The 18,408-nt window shown below is 37.8% G+C and overlaps 1 protein-coding gene across 2 annotated transcripts in view; it reads right to left on the bottom strand.

Moving 5' to 3' along the window:
• The window catches only part of tmem201 (transmembrane protein 201), a 104,108-nt gene that overhangs the window by 34,162 nt on the left and 51,538 nt on the right, over positions 1–18,408 (bottom strand). The window lies entirely within an intron of this gene.

The raw sequence follows: 18,408 nt of genomic DNA, 5'->3' as shown, positions 1-18,408 counted from the left end.
GCTCCTATTTTTTTTTTTACGATCTCTGAGATGTTGCTTTTTTCGGTTCAAGGCTTCATAAGCTCTTTTATGTTGTATGGTGTACTTATCCCAAACCATCATCTTTGAATGTTGCAAGACTTTCGCCTTGTATGTAGATCGGGGTAATTACATTCATTGCATTCCTAGTCTGAATCACAATCTGATTGTATGGGTGGTTACCTGGCACTGTAGGGTTGCCACCCGTCCTTTAAAATACGGAATCGTGCCGCGTTTGAGAATGAAATTGCGCGTCCCGTTTTGAATCAATACTGGACGGGATTTATCCCGTATTTTTTTTATCATTTTTTTTTTTAAAGCAGCGTCTCATGCAAATCATCCCACACGCATTTTATGAAGATGCCTCCTTTCCTACTTTTGATTGGGTAATACTTGATGTCATCATTAGTTTGATTGGTGTTTTTAACTGTCCAGTGAGTAGGGCGTGTCTTTCAACCGTAAGCAGATTTTTTGCACTGGTATCACTGACCTCGATGACGGCGACGTTATACGTCAAAAATAAATTACGATAAATGACGATTTTAGCGATACTTTATTACGACGGCGGCTACATAGACACGATCAAATAAAAACAAAAAAATCAAATAATCATTCTACATTTTCAAAACGTCGAAAAAACGACGGAATGAAAAAAAGGCCCACCCGACGACCCACCCATTCCATTTTTATATATATAGATGACGACAGACCCTACTAAAAAGCTTTCTCTTTAAAAAAAAAAAAAAAAAAGTGCGTGGCTTAAAGTAAAAAGACATGTACAAAGACATAGTGGGAAAAGCTGAAAAAGACATACATCACGCAGTTTATTTGTAAAACTCTCATGATAAACAATCTCCTATAAAAAGCAAGCAGGTCAGTGAAGGTATGCAATCTGTTAGTCATTCATATTTTAAATTTATTAATTTGATGAACCTGCTAACCCCAAAAAAATGCTTGTTTTGGGCCATACCAGAAGCTTCAGCACTGGACAGGAATGCCAAATACAATAACAGACCTTGAATAAAATTCCAATTATCTAATCAACATAATTTACATGTATCTATTCTATAAAAGGTAGCACAGTATTAAAAAAAAGGACAACAGGTCAAATGATTATAGCATTTTATGTTTGTTACAAATCACTGCATGTAAATCAAACTGCAGTAATAACTTGAATTTTTTTGACAAACTTAAAAGAATAGACATGAATACTGGCACTTTGCATTTCCAAGCTTCATGATAACTGTTGTGACATAATCAAGAGGACAACTATAAATTCACAAATACAAGAATGGCATTAATATTTCAAAAGCAGTAGGATCCTGATCATGCGAATTGTCAGTATGAACTTATACTTTGATTTCTTGTGTTCTACATTACTATAATCGGAAAACCTTTAATCATATTGCAAATCTTCCACATTTGATTAGACATCCATATTTTTTGTTTTTCTTAGCAAATTCCACTGCGCATTTTTCAAACCCTCAACAACTTAATTATTAGTGGTGTCTGCCTGGAAAGGCTAGATAAATGTACCTTAACCCATATTTCTTGTGTGATTAGGATTTTCTTCAGCATAACCCTTAGCAGTAAAAAATGAATTTATGGACCAAATTTAACATTAATACTGTTTGCTTTGCGCCAACAACTTCATACAAATGAAATTAAGTATAATTTTAAAAAACAGTGTAAATGCTAAAAAAAAAAAAATAAATAATAAAAAAAAAAAAATTACAAACTAGTTATAAAAGTTCAGGAAAGCCAGGATATTACAAATTGTTTAACCAATGCTGCAGCTAATGTAAAAAGACTGATCAACAGACTTCTAAATCAGAGTTAATTAAAAGACACCTATACTGTATAGGAATTTATAAAATGTATACCTTTTTCTATGTGGAACATATAAACTTCACGTGTACATTTTAATTGACACACAGAGGCAAACACAGAAAAAACACATGTAGAAGGCTTGTAATAAGGTAGCTCGAGACTGAAAAATAGATGAATAGTATTTAAATAAGAGAGGCCAGCAGTAGTAGAGTTTTCACAGCCACTTTCAGCAAACAGCTGCCACATTAAAGAGGTGAAGACTTGAAGTGGCCATTAGCAAACAGAGAAGAAAATCTCTCAGCTGTGTTAGGCTGCAAATCGAATGCGGCAGAGGCTTTTAAAATTCAGCAGTGGTTAATCCCCAAGAGTTTTCCAATAAGAAGCCATTAAAAAAGCAGTGACATATCCACTCAGCTGCACAATGTTAATGCAAGTACTGCACATGGGAAAACTGCATATGGGATGTACTGCATCAACAGTTTAGGATGATTTTTCTATTTCAGCATTAAACGTCCTACATTACTGTGATATTTTACTTGAGAGAGACACTCAGAGGGAAAGCTCTGGAAGAGGAGAGGTTCTACACTGAAATTCTTCAGTACTGCTAAGTTACTCATTCTGTCCATTGACAGTGAGCCCTGCACGGGAATCTCCTTTCAGTCCCTTGTCCTGATCTCATTAATCACAAGCTTCAAACAAGGATTTAGCTGTCACTTCAAGACTATAGCCTGGTACAGCATCTTCAAAGCTGCCTCTGTACACTGACTTGTTTTCCAATCACCTGTAACCTCACCTTGCGGACACCCTGATGTACTTGAACTTGTTCACTTGAGAGAGCTGCTTACTCTTTGCAGAGAACAAGGCATTTTTTTCTGGGACAGTTCCATTAACTCAGAGATACTGAATCTCATCCTGACTGCATTATGCTGAGCTGTGGACCTCTCTGGTGGACGGCGAAGATCACAGTCTAGTGAGGCCAAGGGGACTAAATACTACTCAAACTTTGAAAATGTCAAGTATATAAAACAAACTCATACTTCGCTTAAAGGATTCTAAATGGCAAAAGCCTCATACTTGATGCACCTTTCATACGATACCATGGTGTATATGGTAATAAGCTTGCTTTTATAAAATGCGGTGTGAAATTAAATATCTATCTGGATATGACCTGGGCTGTTCATTTACAGTCTGTTTTATTACCTAGGCCAGAAAATAGTTACCAACCATGTTAAAGTGATATACATGTGCAAAAGAACTTCGGAAGGATCCAAACCATTGGAAAAGAGTGGTTATGAAGTGTTCATTTAAGATGAAGGGTAAAGAAAATACACCACTCACTTCTAGAAGGATGCAAGGCAACCTTAAGTTTTAACATCTTCTTAACTGCATGCGTTTACAAAATAGAAAAAAAGAGTGGCAACTTATGTCATTGAACATCATATGGACCTCTTCCTATACCACAAGGTTGCATATACAGTATTAACAAGTCAAGTTAGGACAAATGGTTTTATTGTCATACCAACCAAACAAGTGATGCAGCACACAGTGGCACGAAATAACATTTCCTGGACAACAAACACAGTGCAAATACAAAATAGGTATAGAGAATTTTACTATAAATAGATAAATAAACAAACATTGGTGAGAGATATGAATGAATATTATATATATATAAAATTTGTTTCACGTTTGAAACGGAGACTACGTATGACCACGTGATATGGAAATTACGTATAAGTGCACCCCGCGTTGTCCTCTCCCAGCCCTCCTGTCTGGACTACAGCGCTGAGCCGTCCGTTCTGACAGAGAAGTTTTATTTATTCGTCCACATGACTGTCGCGGAAACTGTCACATTGTAACTTTTTTTTAGTTGGCAGTACTTGATAGTAGAAGAGATGAGGAAAACAGCTTTGCGTCTTTCTACTTTTTAACTGCGGCGAGCTGTAAACAATGTGCGTGAGAACAAAGTGGACGATGGGAGGCACGGAATGTCGGGGTGTTCCGCGGGGTCGAGAGCTTCTCAGTTTCGGGCAGCGTAATCTCTTCTCACACTGTTTGTGACACTTCAAGTGCCCAATCGTCTCCTGGGAGAGTGGAAATCTATGCGAATGAGTGTAATTGGCGCCATCGAAGCAGGACTCTGTTTGTAAATTGCCCTGCACGACTACTAAGTGTCCCTTAAGGTGAGTTTGGGTCACTAAAACCCCGCAACATTCAAGGTTCCTTTTGTGATGAATTATTTTAAGAAGTAAATCACAGGCACATAGTGCAAGGTTGTCAGGCAGAAATTTGGACGATCACATAGAAAATGTAATTTCTATACCACAGCAGTCGTGTAGCGCCTTTCACAAGGGATCTACTACCGACAGATAATCCAAATACATTTTAACTGCTGTTAGTACTACTTACCTGTTGTGATATAGTGCCTTTAAAATGTAGTTTACCCCAAACCCCTCCAGTTGTGCTCAATATATCTTTACTTCTTAAATGTTAATGTTTTACTGTTTAATAACTTATAGACTACATTTTATTTTTTCCCCTTGCACTCAGTGAGCGAAGCCACTGGGTAATCAACTAGTAAATCAATAAATAATAAAACAACAGTAGTAACAAGTGTATCGTATGTACTGCATATAAATATAAAATACTAGGAGCAGATCTGAGGGTAGGAGGGCAGCACAGAGTTCACAGCCCTGACAGCCAAAGAATAGAAGCTGTTGCAGAACCTGTTAGAATTGATTTGGATGCTACAGTACCTTCCGCCAGATGGAAGTGGGACAAAGACTGTGGGAGGGGTGGAAGCGGTCCTTCAGAATGCTACAGGTTCTGTGGATGGAACAATTCATAAAGGAGGGCAGAGATGCTGCATTGATCATTTCTGGCGAGTGCAATATCCGTTGCAGGTCCTTACGGTCAGAGACGCTGTAGTTCCCAAACCAGACAGTGATGCTGCTGGTCAGAACACTCTCAACTGTATCCCTGTTGAGTATGGTGAGAATGCAGGGAGGCAGAATTGCCTTCTTCAGTTGCCAAAGAAGTGGATACTCTACTGCACCTCCTTGGCTATGGAGGTGGTGTTAACTGACCAAGTATGGTCAGGTGCCAGGTGCACACCAAGGAATTTGGTGCTCTTAACCAGTTTCAGCACAGAGTCCTCAATGTGCAGTGGGGTATGGCCAGCATGGCCCTTCCTGAAGTCAACAACCATCTCTTTCTTCTTGTCAAAATTAAAAGAGATTGCAGCACTTGCTGCATTACGTAAATCGTTTCATTTCCATTCTGTACGCAGAGTGATCTCCATTGATCTTGAGACTCACCACCATTGTGTCATCCAAACTCAATGTTGTTGTTAGAGATATATGCAGCCATACAATGTTTGAGTCAGCAGAATGAACAGAAGTGGCTGAATACACAGTTCTAGGGTGCACCAGTTGTCAGTGTGATGATACTGGAGATGGTGTTTCCGACACTGATTGTCTGGGATCTCTATCAGGAGGTCCAGGATTCATTTGCATAGAGAAGAGCTGTAGCCTAGCACAATCAACTTGCCCATGAGGGATGATGGTGTTGAAAGCTGAACTGAAATCAATGAAAAGCATTCTAGCCTAAGTGTCATGTTTATACAGATGAAGAGCACATGATATGGCATCTTCAGTGGAATGGTTCGGATGATATGCAAACTGGAGAGGGTCATGTGATATGGGAAGTCTCTCTTTCAAGAGGCCCAAGACAAGCCTCTCAAAGTGCTTCATAATGACAGGTGTGAGTGCTATAGAGAGATAGTCATTAAAGGAAGAGACAGAGGACTTCTTCAGCACAGGTATGATAGTGGTGGTTTTGAAGCACTTGCAGACAACTGCCTGCCTCAGAGAAACGTTGAAGATTCCCTAAGCACTCAGCCAGCAGCCTTGCAAGGATTTAAATTAAATAATGTTCTCACGTGGACAAATACAGCTCCTGGTCCTCCTAATGTGGGATGTTGTTCAAGACATTAAACCATGCACAGAAGTTATTTAGAACTTCTTGAAGTGAGGAGACACCAATGAAGAATTCTTAGATTCTCTGCCACATATGTTGTGTGTCTCTCGTATCTTATGTTAGCCCTAAGATAGCTTTGCCCTTGCTGTCCTGAGGGATGCCTTGTCACCTGATCTAAAGGCAGCATTATGGATTTTTAACAATGCATGACCCTCCAGTGTCACCCACGGTTTCCAATTTGCATGTGTTCTGACAGTCTTTGAGACAGATGTAGCCAGTGACCGATGATGCATACTCCTCTAAATTGATCCGATGGCCACAGGTGGCAACTGCTTTAAATATGGCCTAGTCCATGTGATCAAAACAGTTCTGCACAGCTGAAACAGCTCCCTCTGGCCACACCCTGATTTGTTAATGGGAAATGATCATCAGGAATTACTCCTGTAGTACGAATGTCCAAAGTCAGCATGTTCTCACAGTCTTAATTGAAAAATGAAAAAATAGGTGATAGTGTGGAGCTTTCTCTTATAGCCCTTCACATACCACACAGAAAGCTTAAATACGTTAGTAGTTGTTGACAACAATCTTAAAGGACAGTGATTCTGCACATATCTAAAGAGTCCGTCTCAACTCTGGAATTTCACGCTTAACAGTTAAATAAAAGAAACTTTTTTTTTTTTTTTTTTTTTTTAAAGTTATCGTCAGATATTTGTCACACCAAAGCAGACAAATTCTTCTGTAATGATAACACTTGTGATTACTCTAAAACTATTTTTATTTCTCAGATTCCATTCCATTCTCTCATTTTCTGCCCCAGAAATGATCTTTCCAAGATGATATAAAAACAGACAATACCAGAAACCTACAGACACACAACTGGTGTCATTTCAATTTCAATCCACAATCCAGAAATATTTTGAAACCTTAGCAGAAAATATAGTCACTAATATAAATAGAATTATGGCAGAATCCCAGTAAATTAATACTTTGAAAAAGTATATTCTTTAATGGATCAACATTTATTCAATCCATCTCTCCAGTATTACTAAAAAAAAAAACAGTAACTTTCAAAAATATAAAACTGTAAAGTGTTCAAGATGGTTTTCTTGTCTCCAAGTTCCTACCCACAACCTCACAATTATTCTGTCAACAACTATTCATCCAATGAAAATAATGACTCTTGGAAACTAAAGACACAGGTCAATAAGAAACAACACGACAAAAACGTAAATTCTTACTAATCAAAAAAATTTACATTTCTTGGAAAACAAAAGGTTTAGGCTCAATTTCTCCGTTCTCATCCTCCATCCTTTTTAGCATCATCACCTCCTACAGTAATAACCAGTTCTTACCAATTCAATTATTTTTAATTGTTCTATTAATCTGTCATTATACATTATAAAACTCCACCGCAGGTTCACCAAGTGCGTACACACGTTTCATATTTTACCTAAAGAAAACTCAGTACCCCTATAGCAATGCTCTACTAGAATGCTCCACCTGCAGGTTCGAGATAATAAGATAATCAATCCCCGTCTTCCATTGATTTTGGCTTGGAGCCCACTAAAAATAAAGGAGGAATTTAACTATAGACAGAATGTTTGAAGTTAGTGCTGAACGATAAGATCATGTAGGACAGGTCAATTAATTTCACAACTCACATTGTCTGTTCAAATGGAAAGAAAAACAAATGTATTTTGTTCAGTTACTGTAGATTCAGCCTCAGAATCGAGAAAGGTGAACATGCAAATGAAGAACTCACAATAACTGCTCGCTGTTGAGACATGCTAGTGCGAAAAGCTCCATTTGTACATCATCACATATTGCAGAGACTAGAGGGTGGTGGGGGGAGGTAATATTCTCAGGTTTCTTCTTCATGAGAAATTTCTCCCTTCAGAGACATACTGTTTTCACAAATACCAGCTCATTAGGAATGTTGAAGCCGGATCTTTGCCCTTCTCCCCACCCTACTTTAAAACAACTATTTAAATGCCCACCTGCATTTGGGGGTTAAAGGTGAACCTTAGTCAAAATTAACGAAAATGTGTACCGTCAATGGCACTGTCGACAGATTGCAAAAGACTTCCTGAACACTTGAGTGATCCCAGGTGGGGACAGGAAACTAAAAATGTCATCCCGAAACAAACTAAGGAAAAGGAGATTTTTCTTTTCATATGGTAAAAATAAATTATTAATTGACCCAAGACTCCATACAGCAAATTCTAATTGTTTCATTTTTCAGTTACCTACTTTGCCTACTACCAAACACTGACAAACCTTTATTTCCTGAAAGAGTATTACAAGCTGTGTTTTGCATGGATAACTAGAAACTATCATGACATGCATTCTGAAGCAAGTACATCCGCAGCTCCTCAAAAAACTACCCAAACAGTATTTTTGCCATGCTCTCATATGGGTTTAAACTATGTGACCAACCTATACAAGGGCATTTGAGCTTCAGTGAATGCAAACAGAGGAGATTTTTGGAAAAAAAAGGAACAGAGAGAGAGAGAGAGAGAAATTCAGCCTGCATACAGCATTTCATTTACACAGATCATGGGTTCAGACATTTTCACAGTCAGCTTGGCTGACAGGAGTGACACTTCACCACTCTTCAAAAGCTGTACAGCAAGTACTATCTATGAACATTCCACAATTTCATCCTAGGCATTTATAATATTATAGAACTGGAAATATTTAGACAGGTTGCCTGTAAACCCCATAGTAAAATGCATGGAGTGATGTACAGTAATCCCTCCTCCATCGCGGGGGTTGCGTTCCAGAGCCACCCGCGAAATAAGAAAATCCGCAAAGTAGAAACCATATGTTTATATGGTTATTTTTAGATTGTCATGCTTGGGTCACAGATTTGCGCAGGAACACAGGAGGTTGTAGAGAGACAGGAACGTTATTCAAACACTGCAAACAAACATTTGTCTCTTTTTCAAAAGTTTAAACTGTGTTCCATGACAAGACAGAGATGACAGTTCCATCTCACAATTAAAAGAATGCAAACATATCTTCCTCTTCAAAGGAGTGCGCGTCAGGAGCAGTGACTGTCAGAGAGATAGAGAAAAGCAAACAAATCAATAGGGCTGTTTGGCTTTTAAGTATGCAAAGCACCGCGGCACAAAGCTGTTGAAGGCGGCAGCTCACACCCCCTCCGTCAGGAGCAGAGAAAGAGAGAGAGAGATAGAGAGACAGAGTTTGTTTTTATATCAAAAATCAATACGTGCCCTTCGAGCTTTTAAGTATGCGAAGCACCGTGCAGCATGTCGCTTCAGGAAGCAGGTGCACAGAAGGTAAGATAATCTTTCAGCATTTTTAGACGAGCGTCCGTATTGTCTAGGTGTGCAAACAGTCCCCCTGCTCAATCCCCCTACGTCAGGATCAGAGAAAGTCAGCGCAAGAGAGAGAGAAAAGTAAGTTGGGTAGCTTCTCAGCCATCTGCCAATAGCGTCCCTTGTATGAAATCAACTGGGCAAACCAACTGAGGAAGCATGTACCAGAAATTAAAAGACCCATTGTCCGCAGAAATCCGCGAACCAGCAAAAAATCCCCGATATATATTTAAATATGCTTACATATAAAATCCGCGATGGAGTGAAGCCGTGAAAGGCGAAGCGCGATATAGCGAGGGATTACTGTACAATCGATGCACAATTTTATACTTGGTATATTACATTTTTAAAAATGCCGTTCTAAGAGGAAGTGATATTGGGTAGAAAGGTTCATTGTCATACTGAATTTAAAGGAATGAGTCTAAAATAGGCTTTGCATAGCCTAGAATAAAGTGAAGAGACTATGTTTATAGGTAAGATTTAAATTAAGAAAGAAAGGGTGAGGGGGCACTGAAAGCGCAAATGGGGAGAGGGAATGATAAATCCCCTTCACATGCCCTAAGAACTGACCTAAACTGGAGGCAAAAACAATCAATTGGTTACTACTTCTTTATCAACACAACTAGAAAACTAAAAAATCTGGAGAGCTTTTCTTTGGAAAACTGGGAACTAAGTATGCCAGGGAGTAGCTATCTCCAAAACATCTGCTATGTGATACCAGATTTTCAAAAGCAGATGAAAGAAGGGAGTTTTGTTTCAGAAAAGTAAAAGGAAGACTACATACAGACCCCTCTGAAAATCCTGGACCAGCAAGGCCAATTAATTTGTTTTTGCTATTCACTCAAGACAAAAGATAAATAGGACACAATACTAGGAAATGAAAGCTGAAATTCTGAACTCTTAACATCTAGATATGTTAAACAATGTAGAAGATAGAATCTTTTGCAGAAGACCACTCAGGTTGTTAGGTAAGCAAAAGTATAGGAACATGTCAATAACAGGTGTATCCCGTTATATAGTGTTTAAATAATACATTTCTCTAAATGTGAACTCCCCCTTGGACTTCCAATCATGCTCATGCTTTTATGCAAAAATGTACCTCAGGTATTGAAATTAACATAACGCTGTTACGGTACCAAAATAAGAATTTGGCTTTTCAATACTATCTCAATACATAAGCAGTAATTCAATGCCAATCCACAAGATGGCAGTGTATATTAACACCTCCCTTTACAGACTGCACGATTAACAAACCCATCACCTCTGGTGTCCGTACCCCTGGACCCACCTCTTCTTGCTTGACCTGTACTTAACAGGGAGTGTCGCCATCTTAGTCAGTATAAACTTAAGACAAGCGTCCTTATGGAAATTCTTTTAAAGCTTCTCAGTAAAATATTTCCCTTCGTAATATATGGGATTGCAGTGTCACCAACTCTTTGTCTTGTCCACTTTTACAAGGTATACTGCTCAATACTACTTGAATGTTTAGGGTTGTTGTCTTATTGAAACATCCATTTCATGTTGAACTTGGGTATTCAAATTGATGGTCTGATCTTCTTAACAACTCCTTTATATTTCTCAGAATTCAAGATTCCCTCAATGATGTCAAGTTGAGCAAGTCCAGAATAAGAAAAACAGATATATATATATAAAAGACATTCTCACCACCAAACTTAAAAATTAGTGATACGGTTTTGTTGGTGGCAGACCATGCTAGGTCTTTACAAAGCATCTTCTTGTGCCTAAATAATCCAATTTTGAACCGACAGTACAGACTTTCAAAATCATTCAATTTTGTTCTGGTGGTCTCTGACAAGCTTTAGATGGACAGCTTTATTTTCCTACCCCCATCCCTGGTAATCTTTTCTTAGCTAGCATCTCTGTTAAGCATTCTTACTGCAGATATATGCATCACTACACGAGAGGCAGACAATGTAGCCTTGAAGACCTCTGGACATTATTTCAGGATTGCATTTTTAGTTCTTACTATTTTCCTTGTGGCCCCTGAGGAAAATGTTTGCTGGTTGCCTACTTCTTGGCAGGATAGCCATTGTTTTAAATGATGTCCACTTATATACCATTTGCCTAATAGCAGATTTACATTTTAAGTCTTAAAACGTTTTAAAATCGCTTTATAATCTTGTCCAGATTTATCAGCATCTGACACTTTTTACCTCAGTTTTAATTCAGGCACAATTCTAGATGCAATAACAGTAACCTGCTTTCTTGCAGTTATGTTTACTCCTCCTTGATGCACTATTTCAGATCTTCAATTTCATTTATTAATTGATTAACACAATTTGTCACTAACATAGTTAACCTTGATCCATGTCATAGAATTAAGCTTTCTGGTATGTGCACAATTTTAGTATACTGTGTGTGTTATTTTGCTGCATGGATATTTCAAAATACTCAAGTTGGTGAATAATTGTATTTTAATTGAATTAGGAAAAGCTAAAGTCTTATATTAAAAAATATGCAGCGATTTGACACATTTTCAAGCATGACTGTAAATAAAAAAAGCCTGGGTAATTTAATTTCTGTTTATTAGAACTCCTCTGGAACTTTCTATTAACAGAAAATAAAAAACAAACAAGCTAGTTGATTTAAGAACAAACTGTATTTGGCCAGTTCAAATGCTGATTAGTCTTTGTTATATAAAAGCCTGTCATTGATAATGTTCTTATTATTAGCACCATCTACAAATATTTTTTTTAGAAGTGCGTATTTTAAGATCAGAATACATACAAGACATTGTACTGTAATCGAGAAGACTTGAACTAATTTACTTATGGAATTCTTCTTGGTTCTTAGGTAATGTACAGCAACACTTAGTATATAAACACATATAAACACTTAAACACATAGCAACGTGTGGGCTTGAATCTTTAAAGTATAAAAAAGCTGCATTAAATACACCAAAATACTAATGGATGTAAACATTATATAGTACTGTGCAAAAGTTTTAGGCAGGTGTGAAAAAATGCTGTAAACAAAGAATGCTTTCATAAATATAAATAATGATTGTTTATTGTTATCAATTTACAAAATGCAAAGTGAGTGAACAAAAGAAAAATCTAAATCAAATCAATATTTGGTGTTACTACCTTTTGCCTTCAAACAAGCATCAGTTCTTACAGGTACACTTGCACAAAGTCAGGGATTTTGTAGGATTATAGTCCGGTAAATGATCAACCAATTATACCAAACAGGTGCTAATGATCATCAATATCACACGTAGGTTGAAACACAGTCATTAACTGAAACAGAAACAGCTGTGTAGGAGGCTTAAAACCGGGTGAGGAACAGCCAAAGGTGAGGTTGTGGAAGACAGTTTCATGTCATGGCAAGATTGAGCACAGCAACAAGACACAAGGTAGTTCTACTGCATCAGCAAGGTCTCTCCCAGACAAAGATTTCAAAGCAGACTGGGGTTTCAAGATGTGCTGTTCAAGCTCTTTTGAAGAAGCACAAAGAAACGAGCAACGTTAAGGATCGTAGACGCAGTGGTCGGCCAAGGAAACTTAGTGCAGCAGATGAAAGACACATCAAGCTTATTACCCTTCGAAATCAGAAGATGTCCAGCAGTGCCATCAGCTCAGAACTGGCAGAAACCAGTGGGACCCAGGTACACCCATCTACTGTCCAGAAAAGTCTGGCCAGAAGTGGTCTTCATGGAAGAGTTGCAGCCAAAAAAGCCATACCTCCGACGTGGAAACAAGGCCAAGCGACTCAAGTATGCACGAAAACATAGGAACTGGGGTGCAGAAAAATGGCAGCAGGTGCTCTGGACTGATGAGTCAAAATTTGAAATATTTGGCTGTAGCAGAAGGCAGTTTGTTCGTCGAAGGGCTGGAGAGCGGTACAATAATGAGTATCTGCAGGCAACAGTGAAGCATGGTGGAGATTCCTTGAACATTTGGGGCTACATTTCTGCAAATGGAGTTGGAGATTTGGTCAGGATTAATGGTGTTCTCAATGCTGAGAAATACAGGCAGATACTTATCCATCATGCAATACCATCAGGGAGGCGTATAATTGGCCCCAAATTTATTCTGCAGCAGGACAACGACCCCAAACATACAGCCAAAGTCATTAAGAACTATCTTCAGCGTAAAGAACAACAAGAAGTCCTAGAAGTGATGGTATGGCCCCCACAGAGCCCTGATCTCAACATCATCGAGTGTGTCTGGGATTATTACATGAAGAGACAGAAGGTTGTGAGGAAGCCTACGTCCACAGAAGATCTGTGGTTAGTTCTCCAAGATGTTTGGAACAACCTACCACCCGAGTTCCTTCAAAAACTGTGTGCAAGTGTACCTAGAAGAATTGATGCTGTTTTGAAGGCAAAGGATAGTCACACCAAATATTGATTTGATTTAGATTTCTCTTTTGTTCATTCACTGCATTTTGTTGATTGTTGAAAATAAATGATTAACACTTCCATTTTTGAAAGCATTCTTTGTTTACAGCATTTTTTCATACCTGCCTAAAACTTTTGCACAGTACTGTACCTCAGATGCATAAAGCATACCCATAAGAGAAAAGAAATTGGAGGATGAGAGGGAAATTTTTATTCTGTGGTTGACCAGTCCTTAGATATACTATGCATTATGTTTTTACTAAATTTAAACTCTTCATCATAACAGATAAAACATTCATCACCTTTCCCAAGTAGTAAAACTGACTGCCATTTACTGAAAGGCATACAAATCCTAAACTTCCTAAACTGTGGGAATTACTGCGGTCTGAGAGATTAACAAAACATGGTGAAGACTAAGCATAACCAGTTATAGTTATCAGCATTGATATCTACTGACGAAACACATCCACCAGACTTCACCCCATGCATGTATGCTTTATGACACACACCCTCATAACTTATTAAAAGAAAGGGACTACTACATAAAGTGTTCCAAATTGTTTTTCAAAATCAACAGCAAAGCAATCATGCATAATAAACTAATGTAAATCTGCTTTTTCAAGTTAAAATTACCAGTTGCAGTAGTGGGGAAGTCTACAAATTATAAATGTTTAAAAAACCTGTGAGAAAAAGGTGTCAGCTTTGTGCTGGACCAACCACCAGTCACTTCTATTAGATGAACCTTGCAAGTTTAGAATGCGTTGTTAAAATTAAGTAACCTGTCAAAAGAACTTAAATTTCAGTTTTCAGTAACGATAATTAGATCATACATATTTGGGGACATATAATTTGTATATAAAACTATTACCACTGGAGAATTTTGGCACTCTTTTAAGAGCCAGTAAAAGAGACAAAGTACAGGGGCCGATAAAGCCAAAGTTATAGCAGAGTCAAACAATTTGTTTAAAATGTAATGCAAACTTTCTGTAAAATTGAACTTTGAAATATTGAAGAAAATACACACTGTGGTTTTTTCAGGAATGTGTTAACATATAATACATCTAAATATAGATATATTTTGTACCACAATTGGGTGGCAGTGTCGTTAAAAACTAATGTTTTCACTAGCCTCTCAGAAAACGAGTGACTCTTGATTGCACAAGAAATGAAAACAAAAGAAACTCCAAACACATTTATTTCATAGACTGAGCACAGCTGTCAGGTATGACTTGCATGAACTAGAACGAGACCGCAAAATTACTTCAATCTATCATAACACCCTACCTGGGAGATCAATCCCGACAAATTTGCATGAAATCTTTGCACCTTAAAAATAATAATCTTCCATTTACTGCAATCTATAATCTTTTTAATTGATTCTGAATGACAGCCTGCTGACGTCCAATCTCTCAAACTCTAATCCAAGTCTAATGATAAACTCTGCCTAAACAAAGAGCAAAGATGACAACCAAAAAGCCACAGGAAGCAATACAGAGAAGACTATGCATGACAATTAAAACAGGGATTTTCCAAAAATACACTGTCATGTGACTGCCTCTAGAAAGTTATTCGAAGGCTGGCTGTGCTACCCAACTAAGATGGGTAGAAACGTAAGTAATCAACATAGCCCTCAACGTTAACGTTTGGAGTGCACCAAGCAATGCATATGTCTCTGTTACATGTTATTTGGTATTGGATTCGTAAAAGCAGTGCTGATGTTTGTGTTGTCCCATCTTTTGGAACGACAGAGACATTGAGACATCCTTTTAATTAATCAGTTACTTAATTGATCAAGAAGGCTGCAATAAGAAGCTTACTCTATGAAAACCTTACTACAGGGCCAAATATTACTGATAAAAAGCACAAAGGAAATGTATACATGTACAAATGGTAATTACACCTGAAAGGCTTTAACATTTCAAGTGGTCATAGAAATGTATGGGCATTACAAAAACTTTGGTAGGGGCTCATCAGTTTCTACTAGCCTAGCCAACTCATAGGGTTGATCCTTGAGTGTTGTCCAAATGGAAACAGAACTAGGATGAGGTCCAAGACATTATGGAGCTATAGTATGTCTCAGATGGCTTGGAAGCACTTGGGAATTTCACAGGAGACACCAAAGACTTTTCTAACAGTAGCTTTAATGTGACCAGCTAAAGGTGATATCACATTTTACAATTTCTAGTCAGAAATGATGTCAAATGAGTCAAGTGCTATTGCAGATATTGTGGCATGGGCATAGTATACTACACGACTAGAAATCACAGATATGTCAAATTAGATGACTGTATAAACAACTTTCCTACACAGTTTCACATTTCTAAAATATTGCCAGCTCAGCCTTTTTCTGACAGCCAATATCCTGTCGCTTGACTCTCTATTCTGTTTGCCATGTCTAAAAAAAAAACAAACTCATGTTCCTTATTCCTGGTAAATGCATTATATGCACTGTACTTCCAGGTGAGTGCATACTAGTTGTCAGCCCTGACATGCACAAAAGCTTCCCACTGTGACTCAAGACTAAAATCATACAGGTTTGATTTTTTAAGAGCGAAGCTCAGACTGGTTGGACTGAGTCGCTGGGCATGTCAACTTACAAGACTTAAGATCACGGAAGTATCTAGCAATTGCTTCCACTCACTTAAATTATGTAAATGATGTCTGTGGCAGGTAAGAAAAAAGAATCACTGGAAAAGATAGGACATGTAATGTGACATGTCCTTATATATATTACTACCATAACCCTTATCAGAAAAGGAGGTAAGATTACTTGACATCGCTTTTTGAAATAGGGTTTTTACCAGCTCAGAACAACTTTTGGAAGCTAATTCAGGGAGTATTTTTTCTGAGAACAGTACAGTGTATGTTTAGAATACGTTATGTAGTACAATGATTTAAACAATATATTTAAGGACCTTTAAATTTGATTTTAATTATTTTGGAAAAATTACCTGAAGTTATGCAAATGAAGACACCATTCAGTCCTCCAGCTCATTTGGGTAGCTAATAGCCAAATGTCCTAATACCTAATCTAAAAAATTGGCACAGCTGCTGCTTCAACTACATGATTTGGCAATTTTAAAAGAAAAGATAAAAAAACAAACACATTATAGACTCCGGTAGGAGATTTTTAGTAATATTTACTGATCTCTCTAACAGAAGGAAAATGGTAAGAATTCGGAAATAAAGAAGTTGGGGGAATTTTAGAAGCAAAACAATGAGAAAGGTTTGCATTTAGTAATGTGGGTGTCCACCCAATAAATGGGAGATGTAGATATCTGATGTGGTACAGCGAGCCATGACCTAAAAGTGACCATAAACTGCTTTGTTCTTGTTGGCAGATGGTACAGCATGTGACGTCCATTTTTTGGTTACATAATTCTACTTTTGGCTGTTTCCCCAACCCCACAAACTGCACAGTAGAGCATACCTTATTATTCAATGCTTGAGGCAGCTATCCTAGTGAGTGGGTCCCTTTGGGTCAAATAGGTTTAATGGCCTAGTGCATTCAAAAGTCAAATAATGAAAAATTTCTGAAAAATGCATCAAGTTACTCCAGCTAATTCACAAGCATAGATCATGCGAGTTAAAAAATAAAGGAAATCTACTTTCTCCAGAAGAACTTTCATACTGCTCTGCACAATCTCAATAGGCAGCTCATTATGTGCAAAATAAGCAAATTCATGTCAAATATCAGTTATATTTTTTTCTAAAAAGATTTAGACAATCATAGATGAATTCTATAGTTACAATTTTATGTTTATTTACGAGGTGTGACAATTTAATTCCTGGAATGGCTGCACAGTGTCACCCGTGATATAATTGTATCGAAATCACAGGAGTACAGTTGTGCTTGAAAGTTTGTGAACCCTTTAGAATTTTCTATATTTCTGCATAAATATGACCTAAAACATCATCCGATTTTCACTCAAATCCTAAAAGTAGATAAAGAGAAACCAGTTAAACAAATGAGACAAAAATATTATACTTGGTCATTTATTTATTGAGGGAAATGATCGAAAATTACATATTTGTGAGTGACAAAAGTATGTGAACCTTTGCTTTCAGTATCTGGTGTGACCCCCCTTTTGCAGCAATAACTGTAACTAAACGTTTCTGGTAACTGTTGATCAGTCCTGCATATCGGCTTGGAGGAATTAGAGCCCATTCATCCATACAGAACAGCTTCAACTCTGGGATGTTGGTGGGTTTCCTCACATTAACTGCTCGCTTCAGGTCCTTCCACAACATTTCGATTGGATTAAGGTCAGGACTTTGACTTGGCCATTCCAAAACATTAACTTTATTCTTCTTTAACCATTCTTTGGTAGAATGACTTGTGTGCTTAGGGTCGTTGTCTTGCTGCATGCCCACCTTCTCTTGAGATTCAGTTCATGGACAGATATCCTGACATTTTCCTTTAGAATTCTCCGATATAATTCAGAATTCATTGTTCCATCAATGAAGGCAAGCCGTCCTGGCCCAGATGCAGCAAAACAGGCCCAAACCATGATATTACCACCACCATGTTTCACAGATGGGATAAGGTTCTTATGCTGGAATGCAGTGTTTTCCTTTTTCCAAACATAACGCTTTTCATTTAAACCAAAAAGTTCTATTTTGGTCTCATCCGTCCACAAAACATTCTTCCAATAGCCTTTTGGTTTGTCCATGTGATCTTTAGCAAACTGCAGATGAGCAGCAATCTTTTTTTGAAGAGCAGTGGCTTTCTCCTTGCTACCCTACCATGCACAACATTGTTGTTCAGTGTTCTCCTGATGGTGGACTCATGAACATGAACATTAGCCAATGTGAGAGTGGCCTTCAGTTGCTTAGAAGTTACCCTGGAGTCCTTTGTGACATCGCTGACTATTACAC

The sequence above is a fragment of the Erpetoichthys calabaricus genome, chromosome 8, assembly GCF_900747795.2.
Source record: "Erpetoichthys calabaricus chromosome 8, fErpCal1.3, whole genome shotgun sequence".
In the NCBI taxonomy this organism is placed as follows: Eukaryota; Metazoa; Chordata; class Cladistia; order Polypteriformes; family Polypteridae; genus Erpetoichthys; species Erpetoichthys calabaricus.
Note: the sequence above shows the minus strand (reverse complement) of the source record. Positions and strands in the feature narration are given on the sequence as shown.